At 45.3% G+C, this 24,861-nt stretch overlaps 1 protein-coding gene and 1 pseudogene across 3 annotated transcripts in view; one reads left to right on the top strand and one right to left on the bottom strand.

Moving 5' to 3' along the window:
* The window catches only part of EGFL6 (EGF like domain multiple 6), a 475,748-nt gene that overhangs the window by 200,813 nt on the left and 250,074 nt on the right, over positions 1-24,861 (bottom strand). The window lies entirely within an intron of this gene.
* On the top strand, positions 23,552-23,670 carry LOC135052480 (5S ribosomal RNA; annotated as a pseudogene).

Raw genomic sequence — 24,861 nt, 5'->3', positions numbered from 1 at the left:
AGAAAAGTCTCTAAGTGTTAGGGTCTCCTGCTCTGTGCTGCCACGTCGTCATGGCAACCGGGAGACAAGTGCTAGCGGAGTAACCTGAGCGTAGCTGATACTCCGGTTCGGGTCTTTTGCTGTGCAGTGGTTACAGGCTCTGTGCACGGCAGGGGATCCGGTGCTGATTTTTGTGCTCACAGTCTGTGAGGTCTGAGTGGGGCGTGGACAGCACCTGCTATATAAACCCTCTTCTCAGGTTAGGCAGATGTTGCTGAATCTTTGTTGGTTAGTCAGTTCCTGAAAGCTAGCTAGTACTGTGTAAACTTTGTATTTGTTTGTTGCTTACTGCAAATAGGCCTTGGGATTTGGTATTACACTCTGCCAATCCAGACCTAGCAGTAAGACTGAAGTCAGTCGTTTAACCTGCTGGGGTTCTTTTGCTACTCTGTGAACCTAGCAAGTTTGCGGCTGTATTCTCAGACTTGCCTGCCAAAATCCTTTCTCACTGTGCAAGGTGTTCAGGTGTCAGTTTAGTGGCAGTAAGCTGAACCAGTACACTGCAAGTGAGGACTAGGATTGTGGAGACTCTCCTTGTGTCTATTACTCCATCTCTGACCAAGGAGTTTACTGCCACACCCGTTGGTAACCCTTTAGGGTTTTGCTGTTGCCCTTAGCAACAGCATTTCGGGTTCTCTATGTATTAAATCACAACATCTCGCTTCTTTCCATCTGAGCATTCCTAATACTAGGGAGACACCCAGTTTCTTAGCCTTTGGGCTTCTCTGTTCACTTTGTGTTTATTTTGTTACCCTATCACCTTCTATGTATGTAATGTCATATTCCCCAGTCTGTCTGTGAGTTCATTTGTTTTGCATCCCTCTCCGTTCAGACACCAGTACATTCCTGCTGGCACTGGTGTGCATAACATATTCAGCAGCCTAATACTCCTGTTGAAATTTTGTGGGAATATGGAGCATACCCCTCAAAATACTTTGCAACAGGTGGTCGATCAGGTGCAGGTCCTGACTCGACAATTTAATGATTTGTCCATTAAAATGCACACCTCGCAGGCCGCTGGCGGAGCTCCTGCAGCAGCAGAGCCTTCAGGGGTTAAGGAGCCGAAAGTAAATCTCCCGGATCGTTTTTCTGGAGATCGCTCGCAGTTCTTTTGTTTCAAGGAGAGCTGCAAGCTATATTTCCAGCTTAGGCCTCAGTCTTCTGGGTCGGAGATTCAGCGGGTGGGCATAGTGATTTCCTTGCTACAAGGAGACCCACAGGTCTGGGCATATATGTTGCAGCCTGACTGTCCGTCGCTTAAAAGTGTTGATGCTTTTTTTACGGCACTGGGCATGTTGTATGATGACCCTGACAAGACCGCCTCAGCCGAGGCTCAGATTTCGATCCTTAAGCAAGGGCGAAGGCCAGTTGAGGTTTATTGTACGGAGTTTCGGAGGTTGGCCCATGATACCCAGTGGAATGACCAAGCCCTGAGACACCAGTACCGAAGAGGTCTTTCTAACCAGTTAAAAGACCAACTGGTACAATATCCCTTGCCTGATAGCTTGGATCAGCTCATGCAGTTATCCATTCGGGTGGATAGACGGCTGAGAGAGCGCAGGCTTGAAAGGGAGACCGAGGTTTCCTTCTTTCCCAAGGGAACCTCAGACTCTGAGGAATTTTCCGAGGAGCCTATGCAGATTGGGGCTACCCGCCTCTCCTCGCGTGAGAAGACGCGGAGGAGACAGCAGGGGTTATGTTTGTACTGTGGGAATAAAGGTCATGTGGTAGTATCATGCCCAGAAAAGCCGGAAAACTTCAGGGCCTGAGGGTGATGGGAAATATCTTGTCAGGCCAGAAGTCAGAATTTCCCAAGAAGACTTTTATCATTCCGGTGACCTTGAAGATCCTCGGTCAAACTGTCAAGACTGAGGCCTTTGTGGACAGTGGGGCCGACGGGGTTTTTATGGACCGCCAATTCGCCCTGAAACACTCTGTTCCCTTAGTACCCTTGGCATCGGAGATTGAGATTTGTGGGTTAAATGGGGAACCATTATCCCAGGGTAAATTATTGGAGCCACACACTCTGAAAAATTGTCCTTTTATGTGACTGTCTGTACTTTTGCCCCATTGGTGTTGGGGTTACCCTGGTTAAGGGCCCACAATCCTCAATTTGACTGGGTCTCTGGGGAGATTCTTAGTTGGGGTACTGATTGTTTCAGGAGTTGCTTGAGCCTTCCAGTCAGGCTTTCGCAGCTAAGTTTGCCAGGATTGCCAGGATGTTATGCAGATTTTGCGGACGTGTTCTCCAAAAGAGTTGCAGAGGTACTACCTCCCCATCGCCCCTATGACTGTGCCATTGATTTGTTGCCGAATGCTAAGCTTCCCAAGAGCAGGTTGTACTCCCTGTCACGTCCTGAGACTCAGGCTATGGCAGAGTACATTCAGGAGAACTTGGCTAAGGGATTTATCAGACCTTCACAGTCTCCAGTTGGGTCGGGGTTCTTCTTCGTGGGTAAAAAGGACGGTTCGTTGCGACCCTGCATCGACTTCAGGGAATTGAACCGTATCACGATTAAAAACTCATACCCACTGCCTCTCATTTCGGTCTTGTTTGACCAGCTTCGTACTGCCACCATTTTTTCTAAGATTGACCAACGCGGTGCGTACAATCTAATCCGAATAAGAGAGGGGGATGAATGGAAGACTGCCTTTTTTTTTTTTTTTCAAAACAATGTTTATTGAAGAAAGGTAAAGATAGATGTACAAAATTCCATGTCTGGATTCATAGTGGAGAGGTACAAATAATAGAAATACGAGGTAGGTCAGGGTCATACAATAATGTCTCGGTATGTGGAAAATACATGCACAATTATATATAGTACATGTAAGAATTTGGTAATAAATGATATCCATAGGATATATTCCACTCCTATTGTCTAGGGTTACCATTTCGCTTAGTGAAATGTGAGATCTGGTATTAAAGAAACACGAAGGTATCTAGTGGAAGTAAAGACTTGTAATAAACCTCAGTATCTGACCATATAGCCCCTTAGCAGCTGAGAGACCACTACAGACAAGGAGAAAGAAAACAGAAAATGAAGAGATGATAACCCTTCTTCAAATAATTTTCTATTTTGTAAAGAAGATTGGTTAGGTAGAAATTTGAATTCGTATAGATTGTAGAGGGAAGAGAAATGAGAGGAGAAAGAAAGAAAAAAGAGGGGGGGGAGATGGAAGGGAAGGGGGGGGGGTGGACTAGACATGAAAACAGGACACATACAGCATCATTCTCTAAAGGAAAGATTATACCATAAGGTTGTCAGGTTGGATATATGTCCTGCGATAAGTAGATAGTATTTACCAGCTCAACACATTTCAAACTTAGCAAAGTTAATAACATTAATCAATCTGTCTATACAAATACCAAGTAGTGGGTTCGAAGATTTTCTGGATTCTGAGCTGAGTGGCGTTATCAAAGCTTTGTATAACAGTTTCCCGTTTCCCATAGAATCTAGGGGCCCCTGACTCTATATCCGGTACTAGAGCCTGTCGCTCGTAAAATATGTTGTTTAGCAGAGAGGTTCTCATTTCTGCAATAGATGGAGATTGTCTGTGTAGCTAATGGGTGAGGATTAATTTTTTAGCGATAGTAAGGATAACTGTCAGGGCAGGTATAATCTTCTGTTTGTGTGGTCCCAGGTCCCAGTCTGAAAAGCAGTAAAATAGACATGCGGTAGGGAGCTTGTTAATTCGAATTGAAAAGATACCATTAACATGGTTTATCAGCTTGTCCCAGAAAGTTCTTATTTTCATGCAGTCCCAGAAGTTATGATAGTAGGTGGCCTCAGCCATCCCACATTTAAAACATCGACCCGTAGAGGCCAGGGTGAAATAGGAATGCTGTTTCGGGGAGATGTAGGCTCTATTTAAGAATTTGAGGTGAGTTTCCTGCAAAGCTGCGGATTTTAAATATTTAAATGTGGGGGGCAGTTTGGACATAAGTACCGACATAGCCGAGAAATCAGGTATGTCTCGCTGCCAGCGCGAGTGGAGAGCACTTTGCAAAGGTGTTTTCCCTGAGTCTATGAGAATAGAATATAAATTACGCAGCCTATATCCTATGGTCAGATTAAAACGCAAGAGAGGGGTAAGAGGGTCAATGGCCGTATCAAGGGCCATTCCAGGTGGTATTGACCGTGCAAAATGACGGGATTGGATGTACATATAAAATTGGGAGTTGGGTAGACCATATCTATCTGATAATGCAGAGAAAGAGTAGATCTTACCCCCAGGGTCAAAGATATCTCGAATGCACGAGATACCCTTCTCTTTCCACGTCAAGTAAGCACGGCCGTCCAAACCAGGAGGAAATTGTGGGTTGCCCCAAAAGGTGGTGTAAGGGGAGTTAGAGGAGTTCCTGTGTAATCGTTTATTGATAGATTTCCAGGCTTTATAAGAGTCATGAAAGAGTATGTTGGATTTTATATGGGAAGGAGTCAGTGAGGTAGGTGCATGAAGGAGAGCAGCTGGGGAGAAAGGATGGAAAAGGTGTTCCTCTATGTTGGGGAGAGTATATACGGTGCCACCAGAAAACCAATCTACCATGTATCGATACATAGCTGCATTTGAAAAAGCAGAGATGTCTGGCATCCCAAAACCACCCTCCGGCCTCGGCAGTCGCAAAATATGGCGGGATACCCTAGATTTCTTTTTTGCCCAGATGAATCTTGTAAACAGGGAGTCAAATCGTTGGATATCTGACTTGGAAAGTTGCAAGGGAAGCATCTGGAGGACATAGGATAATTTGGGAAAAATAAAGCTTTTAATAACCACTACCCTACCAGACAATGATAGAGGTAAATCCATCCATCCGTTCAATATTTTCTCCGCCGAGGAGTATATCTGGTGGAAATTAGCAGAGTATAGGGCGTCCAGATTAGGGGGAATCATGATGCCTAAGTATTTAAGTGGAGAGCGGCAAATTGTGAATTGTGTCAGCGTGGGGAATAGAAGGTTTGTGGAGTGACCAGGGCCTAGAGGGAGGAGGCGTGACTTGTCATAGTTCACGCGAAATCCCGAGAAAGAGCTAAAATGGTCTATAATGTGCTTTATAGCAGGGATGGTAAATTGGGGGTTAGAGATAAATAAAAGCATGTCATCGGCAAATAGACTGAGTTTCACTTCAGTCGACCCAACGACAATACCAGTATATTCTAGAGACATGCGCAGTGCAGTGGCCAGGGGTTCTATAGCTATAGCAAATAGAAGGGGTGAAAGGGGGAAGCCTTGTCTGGTCCCTCTATGGAGGGGGATGGGAGAGGACATATAATTGTTAGAGAGGATTTGAGAGGAAGAGTCATGATAGAGGAGACGTACTGCATGGATGAAGGCCTCCGGGAACCCAAACCTGTGCATGGTGTCAAAAAGGTGATCCCATGTGACTAGGTCAAAAGCCTTCTCAGCATCAAGGGAGAGAAGGGCATAGGGGTTCTGGTCTCCCGAAGTCTCCAACCACTGCATGACAGTCAGTATCTTACGCACATTTACCGTAGAGTGGCGCCCCCATATAAACCCTGTCTGGTCCTCCTGGATCAGAGAGGGCAAGAGAAGCTTTACCCGGTCTGCCAAGATCTTGGTATATATCTTGTAATCCGTATTCAATAAGGATATAGGTCTATATGAACTGGGAAGCAGGGGGTTTCTCCCTGGTTTATGGAGAATTTTCAGAATCGCAGCATTGAAGTATAGTGGAGGGGGTGCTCCGGACAACAGCAAGTTGAATAGTTCACAAAGGGGTTTGACCAATTGAGGGGCCAGTATTTTATAGTATTCATTGGTTAGACCGTCCGGTCCAGGGGTTTTGTTTGGTTTTAAACAGTGAATTGTATGGAGCACCTCCTCCTCAGTAATGGGGTTCAGTAGGGGTTGGGATGAGGTAGAAGACAGAGAGGGAAGCGTAAGGGAAGACCAGAAAGAGTGTTGTTGTTGGTGATCAATAGAGGGTTCAGAGTATAATGAGGAATAAAAAGACTGCAGAACCTCAGACACCTGGCCACAATCATGTACCACAGTGCCGTCAGCCCTAGTTAAAGCATGGATAAGTGTTGGGGGATGTTGACCTTTCAGGAGATTTGAAAGCAATCGACTAGATCGATTGCCGAATTTATGGAATCTACATTGAGACATAAATGTCAATTTAGATTCGGTTTGGGTTAAGAGTTTGTCAAAAAGGGATTTCTGTTCATGGTAGAGTTTTCTGATAATTGGGGTGGGAGACTGCGTGAACGCTTGGTAGGCGTCAGTAAGTTTAGATTGAGCATCAAGGTACAGAGCTTGTGTGTCTTTCTTATGTTTGGAGGTGAAGGAGATAATAGAGCCTCTTAGTACTGACTTAGACGTCTGCCAGAACAGGAGCGGTGATTCATTCTCTGCAGCTACATTACAATGTTTAAAGTCAGCCCATGATGCCTCCAGCATATTTCGAAATTGAATGGAATTGGTCAGGTGGGATGGGAAGCGCCATTGTCTGACAGGGCCTCTATTGGGGAAGGTGGCGAGAGCCATCCAGCAGACCGCATGATCCGACAAGGACACCGGTTCAATTTCAGAAGTCTGCACCCTGGTAAACATAGAAGCCGAGATGAGCAGATAATCGATTCTCGACAGTGTACCATGAGCAGCCGATAAACAAGTGTATTCACGGTCGACTGGATGACAGGCTCGCCACACATCCACCAACTGCAGCTGTGACATTAAATATGGTAAACCATATTTGGGGGTATAACGGCTAGATCTGGATTTGGTATTCCTATCAAGAGCATTGGATACAGTAGAGTTAAAGTCACCTGCGAGTATCACCTGTTTATGAGAGTGTGGGTGCAGTTTAGCGGCAATGTACAGAAAAAAGGGTTGGGGATCAATATTGGGGGCGTATACATTACACAGGAGAAAACGTGAGTCATCTAGGGTGGCGTCTACTATGAGATATCTGCCTCAGTATCAGATTGGGAGGAGTGAAGGTCTATTTGGACTGAGCGTCTAATCAAAATGAGTACTCCACGGGCCTTGGCAGTAAATGGGGCGGACGCCAGCACTCTCCAGCCCAGGCAATTGAGCTTGTCAATCTCAGGGGGAAGGAGATGAGATTCCTGGAGGAATGCAACATCTACATGCAGTTTAGATAAGTAAAGTAAGATTTTCTTCCTCTTTATGGGGGAGTGGAAGCCACCTACATTATATGTGCCAATTTTTAAACTGGTCATCATTCTGTTGAAGAAAGGTATGATTCATGGCAATAAATAAAACCGATAATGTCATATCTACAAAATACATTGCTATCATGGACATAGAAAACCGACAGGACAAGACACAGAGAGGAGAGAACAATGGGTAGAAAAGGTGGGGAAAAGTAAAGCAGAGGATCCAGAAAAGAATGGATCAAAAGATTAGCATCAAAAGTGCACTTCGGGTACAAAGATAATCTAAATTGACCTATAGTTTGCCAAATGGAGAACCAGATAAGAACTCCAGGCTTGCCCCAGCCCTGGTACTGAGAAACAATAAGCATAGCTTATATATGGCATAAACAAAACATAACTCAGAATAACATGTGGAGAACTTTAGGTGGAAGGCGCCTTAGAGGAAGCATCCCTTTCAGAATGGGATTAATGGTGAAATGGCACCCGACATAGCATTTATGTCGGTAAGAGAGGCGTCTCCTCCCACTAATAATTTCAAGAACTTCTAGCGATTAGCAGCTATAACATAAACAGATATATCAAAGCAATAGAGTAATCGCCAGTAAAAGAGGAGATAACCACGCTAAGGAATTTCATAGCCGTGGTCAGCAGTCAGGAGTCGAGTCCGTTGAGGGCAGGTGCAGTGAAGAACGGCCGTTCTCCTCTTCCAATAAATATGCTTCCGCATCAGCCACGGCGGAGAAGTCTGTAAATGAAGATCCTTTGAACAGGCGCAATCGTGCCGGTTATATGAGAGCGAATTTTCTATTTGCTTTGGCTAGGCGGGAACAAAGTGGGGTGAATTCACGTCGTGCCCTGGCCACCTCTGCCGAATAATCTTGGAAGATAAAAATCCTCACATCGTTCCATTGTAAATTCCGCTTACGACGAGACGCAGACCAGATAGTGTCTTTGTGGATGTAATTTAGACAACGGAAAATAACAGCCCGGGGTCGGGAATCCTGCGTAGGCCTTGCAGGACCAATGCGATGGGCCCTCTCCACAATCATACCCACGCAGGAATCTTGGATATCAAGCAGATCAGGCAGCGTGTCTTGTATGAAGGAAAAGAGTGCTGGCCCTTTAAGGGCCTCGGGCAGCCCAACAACCCTCAGATTATTTCGGCGTGATCTATTCTCGAGATCGTCGACCTTATTAAGAAGCTGGTAATGGCATTTCTGAAGAAAGGCGCACTGTTCCTTTAAATCGGCAACGTCATGAAATGTCTCCCCAAGGCGATGTTTATTAGCCTGCACCCGTTTGGAAAGCTGTTTAAACTGTGATTTGATGTCATGCACTGCCTGTGTGACTTTGGCAGCATGAGATTCCATAATAGGGTTAATGGAGTCTTGAATTGCCTTTACCATATCAGAGTATGTAATTGGGCCCTCAGCCTGCTCTGTAGTCTTATTAGACTTCTGTGTAGAGGGGGCAGCATGTACAGGGAGAGCTGTGTTCACAGAGGAGTCAGAGGAGGAATGTAACTCACGATCTGTGTGCACTTGCTGCTGCTGCGGCTGTGTCTGCTGTCCGGCGGCCATCTTGGAATCCCCTTTCGTTTTTGCAGGACGTTGTTTGAGGGGCTTAGCCGCTTCTGGGGCGGCCAGGATGCGCTCCATCAAGTGCCAGAGGTGTTCCCACAGGCAGGTGAGCGGTCCGGGAGCGGGCTGTAACGCTATGTGCAGCGTGCGGGCTAGCGCGGGCTGGGGCGGCACACGGAGCTCACACTTCTGCTGCTGCACGCATCGGCGCCGGTACGGCTCGGAAGACTGCCTTTAATACCCACTCAGGGCATTATGAATATTTGGTGATGCCTTTTGGGCTCTGTAATGCCCCGGCAGTCTTCCAGGACTTCATGAACGATGTGCTCAGGGAATATTTGGATAGATTCTTAGTTGTATACTTAGATGACATCCTAATCTTCTCCCATTCCCTGGAGGAACATCGGAAGCATGTACGCTTAGTCCTCCAGAAACTCAGAGACCACCGGCTTGGGGCGAAGCTGGAGAAGTGCGAATTTGAAGTTCAGCAAATCGCATTTCTAGGATATATTATCTCCCCAGAAGGTTTCCAAATGGAGGGTTCCAAGGTACAGGCAGTTCTGGATTGGGTGCAGCCCACTAGTTTGAAGGCGCTTCAGCGTTTTCTGGGCTTTGCGAATTTTTCTAGACGATTTATCGCTGGATTTTCGTCTATAGTGGCGCCCTTGGTGGCACTCACTAAGAAAGGGGCGGATGTTGCTCACTGGTCTTGTGAGGCCAAAGCGGCTTTTGCCCGTCTCAAAAGGGCATTTGTCTCGGCCAAGGTGCTGCGACACCCAGATCCAGAGCGTCCTTTTGTGGTGGAGGTGGATGCCTCTGAGATGGGTATTGGGGCAGTGCTCTCTCAGATGGGGGTGTCTGATAATCGCCTTCATCCCTGTGCTTACTTTTCCCGTAAATTTTCGCCTGCCGAGATGAATTATGACGTGGGTAACCGGGAATTGTTGGCTATTAAGGATGCACTCGAGGAGTGGAGACACTGGCTTGAGGGGGTTAAGTTTGTGGTCTCAATTCTCACCGACCATAAGAATTTGGCATATTTAGAGTCAGCGAAGCGCCTCAATGCCAGGCAGGCACGATGGGCTTTGTTTTTTGCTCGCTTTAATTTTTTGATAACATATCGCCCTGGGTCAAAAAACATCAAGGCTGATGCGCTCTCGCGGAGTTTTGCTCCAATCCAGGAGACCACCGAGGAGCCATTGCCCATTGTGTCCCCATCATGTATTAAAGTGGGCATTACCCAGGACCTCTTGTCATTAGTCCTTAGAGCACAGGAGCAGGCTCCTCCAGACCTTCCGGTAGGTCTTTTGATTGTGCCTCCTAGGTTAAGACAGCGAGTGTTCCTGGAATTCCATGCCAAGAAGTCGGCAGGTCACCCGGGTATTGCCAGAACTCGGGAGTTGCTATCTAGGGCGGTGTGGTGGCCCTCGGTGGCTAGGGATGTGGATCAGTGGGTTCGGGCATGTGACATCTGTGCCCGAAATAAGACTCCTAGAGGGGTTCCTGTTGGCCCATTACATCCACTCTCTATTCCATCTAAGCCATGGACCCACATTTCAATGGATTTTGTGGTGAACTTGCCCAAATCCTCGGGGATGACAGCCATCTGGGTTGTCGTTGACAGGTTTTCGAAGATGGCGCAGTTCGTTCCATTGGTTGGGCTGCCATCGGCCAGACGCCTGTCTGAATTATTTATGCTGCATGTTGTGCGCCTCCACGGGTTGCCACTTGATGTGGTCTCTGACCGCGGATCCCAGTTTGTGGCCAAATTCTGGAGGGCATTTTGTTCCGATCTCCAGATTTCTGTCAGCTTGTCGTCAGGCTACCATCCGCAGTCTAATGGGCAGACTGAAAGGGTGAACCAGTCCTTGGAGCAGTTCCTTAGGTGTTATGTCTCCAAGTGTCAGACTGACTGGGTTGCTCATCTGTCCATGGCGGAGTTTGCCTATAACAACGCGGCTCACTCTGCTACAGGGATCTCTCCCTTCCTTTGTGTGTATGGGCATCATCCTAAGGCCAATTCTTTTGACCCCCAGGACTCCACGCCTGGTGGTTCCTCTGTGGTTTCGGTCCTTAGAGGTATTTGGAGGAAAGTGAAGAAAGCCCTTGTGTCTGTGTCATTAGTGACCAAAAGGGTTTTTGATAAGCGGAAAAGACCCTGCAGCTTCAAATTAGGAGACTTCGTCTGGTTGTCTACCAAGAATTTGAAGTTGAGACAGCCATCTCATAAGTTAGGCCCCCGGTTCATCGGTCCTTATAAGATCACTAGGGTTATCAATCCGGTGGCATTTCAGTTAGATCTACCCCGTTCTTTGGGTATCAATAAAACATTTCATTGTTCCCTTTTAAAACGGGCGATTTGTAATCCTTCTTCCAGTGGAAGACCTTCCCCTCTTCTGATACGTGGCCAGAGGGAGTTTGTTGTTGAAAGGATTCTTGACTCCAAGATGGTTCGGGGTCGGCTGTCATTTTTGGTGCACTGGAAGGGGTATGGCCCGGAGGAGCGGTCGTGGGTGCGCAGTTGTGATCTTCATGCCCCCAGACTGTTACGCTCTTTCTTCTCGCAGTTCCCCGATAAACCTGGTGGTAGGGGTTCTTTGACCCCTCGTCAGAGGGGGGGTACTGTTAGGGTCTCCTGCTCTGTGCTGCCACGTCGTCATGGCAACCGGGAGACAAGTGCTAGCGGAGTAACCTGAGCGTAGCTGATACTCCGGTTCGGGTCTTTTGCTGTGCAGTGGTTACAGGCTCTGTGCACGGCAGGGGATCCGGTGCTGGTTTTTGTGCTCACAGTCTGTGAGGTCTGAGTGGGGCGTGGACAGCACCTGCTATATAAACCCTCTTCTCAGGTTAGGCAGATGCTGCTGAATCTTTGTTGGTTAGTCAGTTCCTGAAAGCTAGCTAGTACTGTGTAAACTATGTATTTGTTTGTTGCTTACTGCAAATAGGCCTTGGGATTTGGTATTACACTCTGCCAATCCAGACCTAGCAGTAAGACTGGAGTCAGTCGTTTAACCTGCTGGAGTTCTTTTGCTACTCTGTGAACCTAGCAGGTTTGCGGCTGTATTCTCAGACTTGCCTGCCAAAATCCTTTCTCACTGTGCAAGGTGTTCAGGTGTCAGTTTAGTGGCAGTAAGCTGAACCAGTGCACTGCAAGTGAGGACTAGGATTGTGCAGACTCTCCTTGTGTCTATTACTCCATCTCTGACCAAGGAGTTTACTGCCACACCCGTTGGTAACCCTTTAGGGTTTTGCTGTTGCCCTTAGCAACAGCATTTCGGGTTCTCTACGTATTAAATCACAACATCTCGCTTCTTTCCATCTGAGCATTCCTAATACTAGGGAGACACCCAGTTTCTTAGCCTTTGGGCTTCTCTGTTCACTTTGTGTTTATTTTGTTACCCTATCACCTTCTATGTATGTAATGTCATATTCCCCAGTCTGTCTGTGAGTTCATTTGTTTTGCATCCATCTCCGTTCAGACACCAGTACATTCCTGCTGGCACTGGTGTGCATAACACTAAGTCTTGGTTCACTCTCTCAGTCTGGCCATCTGACTGAGGATGGTATGCGGAGGAGAAACTTAATTTAATTCCGATGGCTGAACTCAGTGCTCTCCAGAATTTAGCCACAAATTGAGGCCCTCGATCGGAAACAATCTCTTGTGGAAGTCCATGTAACTGGAAGACATCTGATATGAACAATTTTGATAGCTGTGAAGTGGTTGGAAGACCTGTGAGTGGGACACAGTGCACCCTTTTGGAAAACCAGTCCACAATGACCCAAATGGTGTTTCGACTTCTGGAGACACGCAAATCGGTTATAAAGTCCATGGCTATGTGTGTCCAGGGTTTTTGTGGGACCGATAGAGGATGAAGAAGCCCAGATGGCGATCCTCTCAGACTCTTATGTTGGGCGAACTTTGGGCAGGCTGCTATGAATTCTAGAACATCAGTTTTAAGATGAGGCCACCAGTAGGAGCGTTGGATAAACTTAAGGGTCTTTACACCACCTGCACATCTCATGCAGGGTGAAGTATGAGCCCATGTTAGTAACTTCTTTCGGAGCTCTGGTGAAACAAAGGCTCTCCCGGGTGGAGGAAGTGGAGCAGTACAAGTCATGGTAAAGGAGGTTGGATCCAAGATGAATTGTCTCTCCGGATGATCGGTGGACTCATCCGAATTAAATGAACGAGAGAGAGCATCTGCTTTCTGATTGAGAGACCCTGGATGATAACTGAGCTTGAATGAGATACAGGGGAAAAAAAGAGTGCCCACCTGGCTTGCCGTGGGTTTAGACATCGGGCAGTTTGAAGATATAAGAGGTTTTTATGATCTGTGATTACAGAAATTGGATGCTGTGCTCCTTCTAGCAAGTATCTCCACTCCTCAAAAGCTAGTTTTATAGCCAGCAACTCCTGTTCCCCAATAGCGTAGTTCTGCTCCGCCGGGGAGAATTTCCAGGAAAAGTAAGCGCAGGGATGAGCTTTCTGGTCTTTGAAGAACTGGGATAAAACGGCTCCCACTCCCACCGAGGAAGCATCTACCTCCACTTGGAAGGGATGGCTGAGATCAGGTTGTTGAAAGATAGGAGCAGCTATGAAGGCCTCTTTTAGAAATGAGAATGCTTTTAGTGCCTCAGGTGGCCACGCTGCAGGATTGGAACCCTTCCTTGTCAATGCGGTAATAGGAGCAACGATGGAGGAGTAATCTTTAATGAATTTCCTATAGAAATTAGTGAACCCCAGAAAATGCTGGATACTCTTCAGGGTATGCAAGAGAAAAGAGGGAAAAAGAATGTCTCTTTGTTGGCGCACAAAAAATGATTAAAAATTAACCTTTAATAAATCCATAAAAAAAAATTAACCTTTAATAAATCCATTAAAATTGTCCAAACACGAAATAAGACAGTACAGTACACCATGTGATACACTTATCATAAACCATGAATAAAATAAAATTGTTAAAAGCCAAGGCTCGCTACCTGTGTCGTGTCTTTATTAATCCAGTTTGAATATATCTTAACAGGCTACAATCCGTTTATACAATTCACTTTTCAAATAGTTTTCTTGTTAGTTCTCAATAATTATTCTAGTATTGAGATATTAGATGCTGTATGATATTTGTTAGGAGTATATTAATTATTTGCTTGTATGCAATGTTATACTGAACTCATGTGACTACTGACTTTAACAAAGCTTATCCAGCATATGGGCCCTCATTCCGAGTTGATCGGTCGCAAGGCGAATTTAGCAGAGTTACACACGCTAAGCCGCCGCCTACTGGGAGTGAATCTTAGCTTCTTAAAATTGCGACCGATGTATTCGCAATATTGCGATTACTAACTACTTAGCAGTTTCAGAGTAGCTTCAGACTTACTCTGCCTGTGCGATCAGTTCAGTGCTTGTCGTTCCTGGTTGACGTCACAAACACACCCAGCGTTCGCCCAGACACTCCTCCGTTTCTCCGGCCACTCCTGCGTTTTTTCCGGAAACGGTAGCGTTTTCAGCCACACGCCCCTGAAACACCGTGTTTCCGCCCAGTAACACCCATTTCCTGTCAATCACATTACGATCGCCGGAGCGATGAAAAAGCCGTGAGTAAAATTACTTTCTACATAGCAAAGTTACTTGGCGCAGTCGCAGTGCGAACATTGCGCATGCGTACTAAGCGGATTTTCATTGCGATGCGATGAAAAATACCGAGCGAACAACTCGGAATGAGGGCCCTGGTACGTTCAGCAGTGGTTTGAGATGTCATTCAGTGTAACATCCCTTCAGCAATATCTTCCCTTGCCACAAATCAGTACAGATGTAACTTTCTGCAGTAACTGTATTGGTGCAATGGAGTACAAGCTATTGGAGAGGGTCACTAAGTGTATCCCTTATAATGAAGGGGGTCATTCCGAGTTGTTCGCTCGTTGCCGATTTTCGCAACGGAGTGATTAAGTAAAAAATGCGCATGCGCATAGTATGCAGTGCGCATGCGCTAAGTAATTTAGCACAAAATTTAGTAGATTTACTCACATCCGAACGAAGAATTTCCATCGTTGAAGTGATTGGAGTGTGATTGACAGGAAGTGGGTGTTTCTAGGCGGAAACTGACCGTTTTCTGGGAGTGTGCGGAAAAACGCAGGCGTGCCAGGATAAAACGCGGGAGTGTCTGGAGAAACGGGGGAGTGGCTGGCCGAACGCAGGGCGTGTTTGTGACGTCAAACCAGGAACGAAACGGGCTGAGCTGATTGCAGTGTAGGAGTAAGTCTCGAGCTACTCAGAAACTGCTAAGAATTTTCTATTCGCAATTCTGCTAATCTTTTGTTCGCAATTCTGCTAAGCTAAGATACACTCCCAGAGGGCGGCGGCCTAGCGTGTGCAATGCTGCTAAAATCTGCTAGCGAGCGAACAACTCGGAATGACCCCCGAAGTGCACTATAGCTTACAAGAGGGATCACTATGTGTGTCTTCTATGGTGAAGGCTGCTTATAAACTAATAACTTATTAGCAGCTAAATAAGTAGTGAAAGCATATACATGTATGCTGGATATTGAATAGTTCTATTGCTAATTAATAGACACAGCAGTTTTATATACTGTATATAGTTGTAATTATAATGTGAGCATATAAAAATATTTAATAGCTCACCTGCTGATTTATAAATATTGCAATTTGGTACACCGCAGTAATTATAGACTGTGTGTTATTTGTGTGTCCCCTCTAGATTTATTGTATGTATGTGCTAAATATATTCTCATACATTTAAGGGACTACTGATGTACACAGTTATTTTACTGGAGGCATCCCTCAATTCAAATAGAAAGAGATATAGTTTCTGCAGTAACTTCGTTTGTTACAATGGATACCACATAGCTATTGAATGAAATTACTGTGTGCAATCCCTATAGCTGAGTACACATGTAATAATTATGCTGTCACAAATTGAATTTGTTGCTGGTAGCTTGGTATGAGTGGTAGCACGCCACACAGTTAAATGCTCAGCAAAAGTAGTTCACTTGCTATGCAAGAGCTGCAATATATACACACTATGGGGTATATGCAATTCCGGGCGAATTGCGGCACTTTTTCGCCCGTTTTTAAATTCGACACAATTCGTCCGTCGAATTCCGTCCGGCGGGTGCCGGAATTCGACATATTCAATAAAAAACGAGCCTTGGGCTCTTTGAGCCGGTCCTGGTTGCAAAAATACGGGGAAAAAATGACAGGGGATCCCCCGTATTTTAACAACCAGCACCGGGCTCTGCGCCTGGTCCTGGTGCAAAAACGTGGGACAAAAAGAGTAGAGGTCCCCGTATTTTTAACACCAGCACCGGGCTCCACTAGCTGGACAGATAATGCCACAGCCGGGGGACACTTTTATACCGCTCCCTGCGGCCGTGGCATTAAATACCCAACTAGTCACCCCTGGCCGGTGTACCCTGGAGGAGTGGGGACCCCTACAATCAAGGGGTCCCCCCCCCAGCCACCCAAGGGCCAGGGGTGAAGCCCGAGGCTGTCCCCCCCATCCAAGGGCTGCGGATGGTGGGCTGATAGCCTTGAGTAAAATGAAAGAATATTGTTTTTTGCAGAAGAACTACAAGTCCCAGCAAGCCTCCCCGCAAGCTGGTACTTGGAGAACCACAAGTACCAGCATGCGGGGGGAAACGGGCCCGCTGGTACCTGTAGTTCTACTGCAAAAAAAATACCCAAATAAAAACAGGACACGCACACCTTGAAAGTATAACTTTATTACATACATGTCGATACTTACCTATGTTGACACGACGTTCGGTCCACTTGTCCAAGTAGAATCCACGGGGTGTACCTGAAAATAAAATTATATTCACCTAAATCCAGTGTCCAGTGATATTTGTAATCCACGTACTTGGCAAAATAAAAAAACGCATTTACCCGATCCACACGGACTGAAAGGGGTCCCATGTTTACACATGGGACCCCTTTCCTCAAATGTTGACACCCCCTGTGACTCCTGTCACAGAAAATCCCTTCAGCCAAACAGGGAGCGCCACGTCGTGGCACTCTCCTGATTGGCTATGCGCGTCTGAGCTGTCAGACAGCGCATCGCACAGCCCCTCCATTATATTCAATGGTGGGAACTTTGCGGTCAGCGGTGAGGTCACACACGGTCAGCGGCTAACCGCGGGTAACCTCACCGCTGACCGCAAAGTTCCCACCATTGAATATAATGGAGGAGCTGTGCGATGCGCTTCTGTTACCTCAGACGCGCACAGGCAATCAGGAGAGTGCCACGACGTGGCGCTCCCTGATTGCCTGAAGGGACCCTCTGTGACAGGAGTCACAGGGGGTGTCAGCATTCGGGGAAAGGGGTCCCATGTGTAAACATGGGACCCTTTCAGTCCGTGTGGATCGGGTAAATGCGTTTTTTTATTTTGCCAAGTACGTGGATTACAAATATCACTGGACACTGGATTTAGGTGAGTATAATTTTATTTTCAGGTACACCCCGTGGATTCTACTTGGACAAGTGTACCGAACGTCGTGTCAACATAGGTAAGTATGTGTGTGTGTCGACATGTATGTAATAAAGTTGTACTTTCAAGGTGCGCGTGTCCTGTTTTTATTTGGGTATTTTTTTTGCAGTAGAACTACAGGTACCAGCGGGCCCATTTCCCCCCTGCATGCTGGTACTTGTGGTTCTCCAAGTACCAGCTTGCGGGGAGGCTTGCTGGGACTTGTAGTTCTTCTGCAAAAAACAATATTCTTTCATTTTACTCAAGGCTATCAGCCCCCCATCCGCAGCCCTTGGATGGGGGGACAGCCTCGGGCTTCACCCCTGGCCCTTGGGTGGCTGGGGGGGGACCCCTTGATTGAAGGGGTCCCCACTCCTCCAGGGTACCCCGGCCAGGGGTGACTTGTTGGGTATTTAATGCCACGGCCGCAGGGAGCGGTATAAAAGTGTCCCCCGGCTGTGGCATTATCTGTCCAGCTAGTGGAGCCCGGTGCTGGTACACAAAATACGGGGGACCCCTACGTCTTTTGTCCCCCGTATTTTTTGCACCAGGACCAGGCGCAGAGCCCGGTGCTGGTTGTTAAAATACGGGGGATCCCCTGTCATTTCCCCCCCAGTATTTTGGCAACCAGGACCGGCTCAAAGAGCCCGAGGCTGGTTATGCTTAGGAGGGGGGACCCCACGCATTTTTTTTCCTGATTTTAACCCATTCCCACCCCTTCCCACTAAAAACCATGCTCTCTCTATTTTAGTCAGTTAAAAAAAAAATCTTTAAAAAAATATAAAAATAATACTTGTGTCCCTCTAATAGACAAACCAAGTACATAATCCCTTCTAATATAAATAGATATGCTAGTAGCAATAAAAAAAACACAAAAAAACATGTTTTAAATTTTTTTTTATTAGATTCCGCCAGCAAAGTGAGGCGGAAGGAAATTGGCGATATTACTGTCGAAAAGCACTAAAGTCGAATCCACATTCTTCAATTGAATATACTTTTGTCGAATTGCCGCATTTTTACCACTGCATGTTGAATTTTCAAAATGTTGAATTGCAAAAAGTCGAATCTGAAAAGTCAGTTTTTTTGACGAAAAGTACTGTATTGCATTGTCGATTTTTTTTTTGTGTCGAAAATGACCCGTTTTTCGACATTTTTGGGAATTCGACCGCAATTGCATATACCGCTATGATTTACTGGTAACTATGTATTGTTAAATAGCCCCACTAGATGGCCCTACTGAATTACTTAATTATTAAGGCTTCTAGTGGGTCTTTATGCTTATCAGGTCTCCCATTAATTCCAGAGAGATCCTCCTGTTACTATAGCAATCTGTGTTCAGTATCTCTTATCTGCAATGTAACAGTTGTATAGCAGCATTAAACATTAGAATTAACTGGTGCTAATCAGATCTCTCATTGATTTCCAGAGAGGTCCTCCTATTGCTATAGTGTTCTATGTTCAGTATCTCTCATCTACAATACAGCAATTTCACAACAGCAATATACATTGATATTAACTTATACTAGTCAAATCTCTCATTAGTTTCCAGAGAGATCATCCTGTTGCTGTGTTCAGTATCTCCTATCTACAATGCACTAATTTCATAACAGTATTAAACATTAGTTATAACTTCATTTATATTTGGATATATTCATTTTCACAATGGACATTAGTGAGACCAGGTAGCGGCCATAACGCCGTTGACACGTGTTTCGTTCTATTGGACTTTTTCAGGGCTTTTTCAGAGCCCCCGCCGGAGGTAAGGCTCCGGATACTGAGATCTGCCTCGCAGCATTTCTCTATATTTATTAGTTGATTAATACACAGGTGTAGGGGCAGTGATGTTACAGCAACTCAGTCTCAGCTTTTTAGCCCAGTATGATAATTGATTAGGCCAGTATCCTAAATCTCAGTGAGATGTCTTTAGGGGAGTGGGGATTTAACTGTTTATCAGACCTATCTGAATATATACATTTTGGGGAAAAGTATCTATTAATCTAATTTTTGGCATGTAAAGGTAAAGTGGTCGCTGTCACTGCTGCTCAGCTCTGCTGCAAGCAGTGGGTGAATAGATGCTGTGCGCATTTGTTCACAGTGGAATGAGAGTCTGGGGACAGCTCAGTGTCTTGAAGAGTGCTGGGAACGCCCCAACAGTGATGCAAAAGGGGGTATTGTTAGGCTCTACCCCTTTCACCTGAGGCTCTGCCCCCTTTTGGGGGGCATGCATGCACCTTTGGCGCACACATTGCGCTGAATCTCTTGCCACCAAAGTTAGTAAGTATGGATAAATAATTACCAGATTATTCTTTTTTTTTCTATTATAAAAGACGATGTAAACAGTGCACACAATTTTATTTATTTGAGAACAATTCCAATTACTTTCAACAGAGTAAACACGTAGATTTTTGCTTGGAAACATTGACACCTAGACCACACAGTGCTCATCAACAGCTAAAGCGTGGGTGAATGATAATACACACATATTTTGTGTTCCAACAATCTGTACTACATTTTCGACCACTGATTTTTCTTTCCTTGATGGTCTGATAGCATGAAGCCAATTATATACTTACTGGACTAAAGCCTGTCTTTTATTTATTTAAGCACAGGAGTAAAATTGTTTAGTATCTGCACAATCCATCAGCAGTATTTAGTCAGGCTGTAATAACTACTGCCAAAAGTTAAAGTTTAATGGGATAGGGCACTGCACAATACCACCTACATTCACTTTGATCTCTTTAGTGAAACTATTTGTGTCAGTGTTTATACAAAAATGAATGATGAATGAATGATTATATTAATGTACAATGCCATACCAATTTCAAGGGAACAAAATCATGATGTGTACTCACTTTAACAACATTCCTACATTGCTATATCCTATTCCTGCTAAAGAAGCCAATCACAATAGTGAGTGTTTCAGCATGTTCGGAGAAAGCTAAAAATGAATTATCTATCTATCTATCTATCTATCTATCTATCTATCTATCTATCTATCTATCTATCTATCTATCTATCTATCTATCTATCTATATACATACACCCACTGCTCAAAAAAAATAAAGGGAACACTTAAACAACACAATGTAACTCCAAGTCAATCACACTTCTGTGAAATCAAACTGTCCACTTAGGAAGTACACTGATTGACAATCAATTTCACATGCTATTGTGCAAATGGAATAGACAACAGGTGGGAATTATAGGCAATTAGCAAGACACCCCCAATAAAGGAGTTGTTCTGCAGGTGGTGACCACAGACCACTTCTCAGCTCCTATGCTTTCTGGCTGATGTTTTGGTCACTTTTGAAAGCTGCCGGTGCTTTCACTCTAGTGGTAGCATGAGACGGAGTCTACAACCCACACAAGTGGCTCAGGTAGTGCAGCTCATCCAGGATGGCACATCAATGCGAGCTGTGGCAAGAAGGTTTGCTGTGTCTGTCAGCGTAGTGTCCAGAGCATGGAGGCGCTACCAGGAGACAGGCCAGTACATCAGGAGACGTGGAGGAGGCCGTAGGAGGGCAACAACCCAGCAGCAGGATCGCTACCTCCGCCTTTGTGCAAGGAGGAACAGGAGGAGCACTGCCAGAGCCCTGCAAAATGACCTCCAGCAAGCCACAAATGTGCATGTGTCTACTCAAACGATCAGAAACAGACTCCATGAGGGTGGTATGAGGTCCCGACGTCCACAGGTGGGGGTTGTGCTTACAGCCCAACACCGTGCAGGACTTTTGGCATTTGCCAGAGAACACCAGGATTGGCAAATTCGCCACTGACGCCCTGTGCTCTTCACAGATGAAAGCAGGTTCTCACTGAGCACATGTGACAGACGTGACAGAGTCTGGAGATGCCAAGGAGAACGTTCTGCTGCCTGCAACATCCTCCAGCATGACCGGTTTGGCAGTGGGTCAGTAATGGTGTGGGGTGGCATTTCTTTGGGGGGCCGCACAGCCCTTCATGTGCTCGCTAGAGGTAGCCTGACTGCCATTAGGTACCGAGATGAGTTCCTCAGACCTCTTGTGAGACCATATGCTGGTGCGGTTGGCCCTGGGTTCCTCCTAATGCAAGACAATGCTAGACCTCATGTGGCTGAAGTGTGTCAGCAGTTCCTGCAAGACGAAGGCATTGATGCTATGGACTGGCCCGCCCATTCCCCAGACCTGAATCCAATTGAGCACATCTGGGACATCATGTCTCGCTCCATCCACCAACGCCACGTTGCACCACAGACTGTCCAGGAGTTGGCGGATGCTTTAGTCCAGGTCTGGGAGGAGATCCCTCAGGAGACCATCCGCCACCTCATCAGGAGCATGCCCAGGTGTTGTAGGGAGGTCATACAGGCACGTGGAGGCCACACACACTACTGAGCCTCATTTTGACTTGTTTTAAGGACATTACATCAAAGTTGGATCAGCCTGTAGTATGTTTTTCCACTTTAATTTTAAGTGTGACTCCAAATCCATACCTCCATGGGTTAATAAATTTGATTTCCATTGATAATGTTTGTGTGATTTTATTGTCAGCACATTCAACTATGTAAAAAACAAAGTATTTAATAAGAATATTTCATTCATTCAGATCTAGGATGTGTTATTTTAGTGTTCCCTTTATTTTTTTGAGCAGTGTATATAATACACATTACTGTGCAAAAGTTTTAGGCAGGTGTTAAAAAAATTCTACAAAGTAGAATGCTTTCAAAAACAGAAGTGTTAATATTGTTTTTATCAATTCAACTGCAAATTGAATGAACAAAAGAGAACTTTAAATCATATCACCCTTTGCCTCATAACAGCATCAATTCTTCTAGGTACACTTGCATACCGTTTTTGAAGAAACTTGGCAGGGAGGTTGTTCCAAACATCTTGGAGAACTAACCACAGATCATTTGTGGATGTAGGCTTGCTCAAATTCTTCTGTCTCTTCATGTAATCCCAGAAAGACTCAATGATGTTGAGATCAGGGCTCAGTGGGGGCCATATCATCACTTCCAGGACTCTTTGTTCTTCTTCACGCTGAAGATAGTTCTTAATGACATTGACTGTATGTTTGGGGTTGTTGTCCCGCTGGTGAATAAATTTGGAGCCAATCAGATGCCTCCCTGATGATATTGCATGATGGATAAGTACCTGCCTATATTTCACAGTTGCTCCTACCCTGCCTCCGCTGACTGCAGCAATGTGGGGTCCTGTGTCAGTTGAGGAGAGGGATCCTTGGCCCCCACATCTCAGCCATTCTCCACTTCACTTGAGGAAGTGATCAAGCCCGGTGGACGGGTGAAATGCGCCTTCCAACCTCTTCTTATTCCGGCTGTCCGGAGCGCTTTACGTCTTCCCACACCTGCCTGCGCCCCATGCCTTGTCCAGTCCAGCGGCAACGTACACTCTCTGACAGATAGAGACTGGTTGCAGTACGGGAAAGGACATTCCACTTGTCATCCATTGTCACGGCGGACGTCTTCCATACCTGCCTGCGCCCTGTACCTTCCCAGCCCAGGGGCCACGCACACTTTTCAACCGACGGATACCTATTTCAGTACGGTGAAAGGACTTTCCATCTGACACTCGTCGCCGGTAATATCAGCATTCTGTTGTCATCCATTTCCAGCACTCTATTTTTCATTAGTAATTCCTAATCATAACGGTAGAATTATCAAACTGTCGTCCGCGCTGACTGGATTATCAGTATTTATCGGCTCCCGCAGTTACTATCGGCCCATTTCATGTTATCGATTATGTGCATGCGTTAATCAGCACTAATTTATCAATATATATCATGTCCAGAGTCATCTATTTATTTTGACTGTGTTTTCTGATATTGGCAGTTATTTACTTATATTTTTTGCATGCATTCACAGTCCGATAGATACTGTCTGTGTATTCGTTACACTGTTATCCTTTTCTTTGACTCATACCTTTAATTATAGATACTTTTAGATACTTGTACTCTGCACTAGAATATTACTGTTGCAGAGACCATTTGGTACATAATATCAATCCAGCTTGTCTATTTAGGAGCATCACAATCTTTTGGCTTCATTTTAGCAATCGCTATTATTAATGATTGTTATTATTAACAGATTGTATATTTCAATATGCTCCCTGTGAAAAAACCTTAATTTGTCTAACAGGACCGTGACCATTATTCATGCATTTCTTCTTACTTTTTCTGCCTTTATCTATTTTCATGGACTCTCACCACTGATTCAGGGTCATACCCCTGTCTAGCATTGGCAGCAGATCCATTCTAATTTCCTTAATTGTCTCATCCTTGTTATCAGTGATTCCGAAGCTTCCGATTACTGTTCACTTTCTCTACTATTATATCACACTGGAAACGCCCAAAGCCGTCCGATCTTGGAAGCTAATCAGTGTTGGGCTGGGTCAGTACTCAAGTGGGAGACCTATGAGGAAGACTCAGTTTAGTAGAGCATAGATTGGTTCAATACGCTCAGTGTCTAACACTGACAGCAGATTCACTCTGCCTACTTATTTCTCACTGCTCCTCCTTTTGCACAAATAGCTGGTTGTGTCATGTCCTTCGGCCTTTAATCCTAATATCCAAGTTTCTATAAATTGTTCTAATTTTTGTATAAACGCAGGGCAGGTATACATTTGTGGCTCGACTGTACCATTACATATCCAGGTTAATCCCTTACAACATTCTGATTTAACCCCGGCAGCCGGAATTTATTATTTTATTATCTAGTATCAGCATTTAATTGCTACTAATTTCATTGTCATTTTTTGATTGTTACCTTATTTCATTGACCACTGATTATTTTATCTTTGTGATATTAATAAAAGTAGAATTTTATATTTATCTTCAATATTTCATACATTATTCTAAGTTAAGAGTGCACCCACAAAAGAGTCTCTTTTTTTTCTCCTTTTTGCTATTTCAAGTTGCCCTACTGACTCAGGGTGCACCACCAAATAAGAATTAGAAAACTAGGTTTTCTTTCTATCTTTCTATTTTGGTAATTATATTAATATTATACTCTAATACTAATTATATACCTGTGCGGTATTCCCCCAAATATATTCTCCACTTTCTCACATATCGTACCTGCCGTGGCCATGACAGAGGGGCAAGAAGAGAAAGCAGCAGCCGGTAGAAGGAAAGAGGCGGATCTAGCCGGGAGAGTAGAGGCTCTGGCACTGCTGCTGAGAGGAGAGAGCAGTCATATGATATCAGCCTGCATACAGTGCCACTGGTGCTCCTACCAGCTGAGAAGCACTGCATTCTACATGTTACAGATCTGGCAGGCTAAGAGCCAGGGGGATGAGACTGACAGACACAGGATGTGGGATGAGATAGAGACACAAGGCAGGGGGGATAGGCTGAAACAAGGGGGTAAGGTTGAGAGACTTAGGGTGGGGAATGAGTCTGAGAGACAAAGGTGGAAATGAATGAGGCTGAAAGACACCAGGGAAGGGGGTGAGTCTGAGAGATAATGGTGGGAATGAGGCTGAAAGACACCAGGCAAGGGGGTGAGGCTGAGAGACAAAGGGGGGGGGAGCTGATAGACACATGGGGGATGTAAGGCTGTGAGACACAGTAACTGGACCCTTGTCGGCTCTCGACTGCCAATGAGGAGTGCAGGTAGGACCTGTGCTGCT

This window comes from Pseudophryne corroboree, chromosome 2, assembly GCF_028390025.1.
Source record: "Pseudophryne corroboree isolate aPseCor3 chromosome 2, aPseCor3.hap2, whole genome shotgun sequence".
Classification (NCBI taxonomy): Eukaryota; Metazoa; Chordata; class Amphibia; order Anura; family Myobatrachidae; genus Pseudophryne; species Pseudophryne corroboree.
This window is presented reverse-complemented; position numbering and strand designations above follow the sequence as displayed.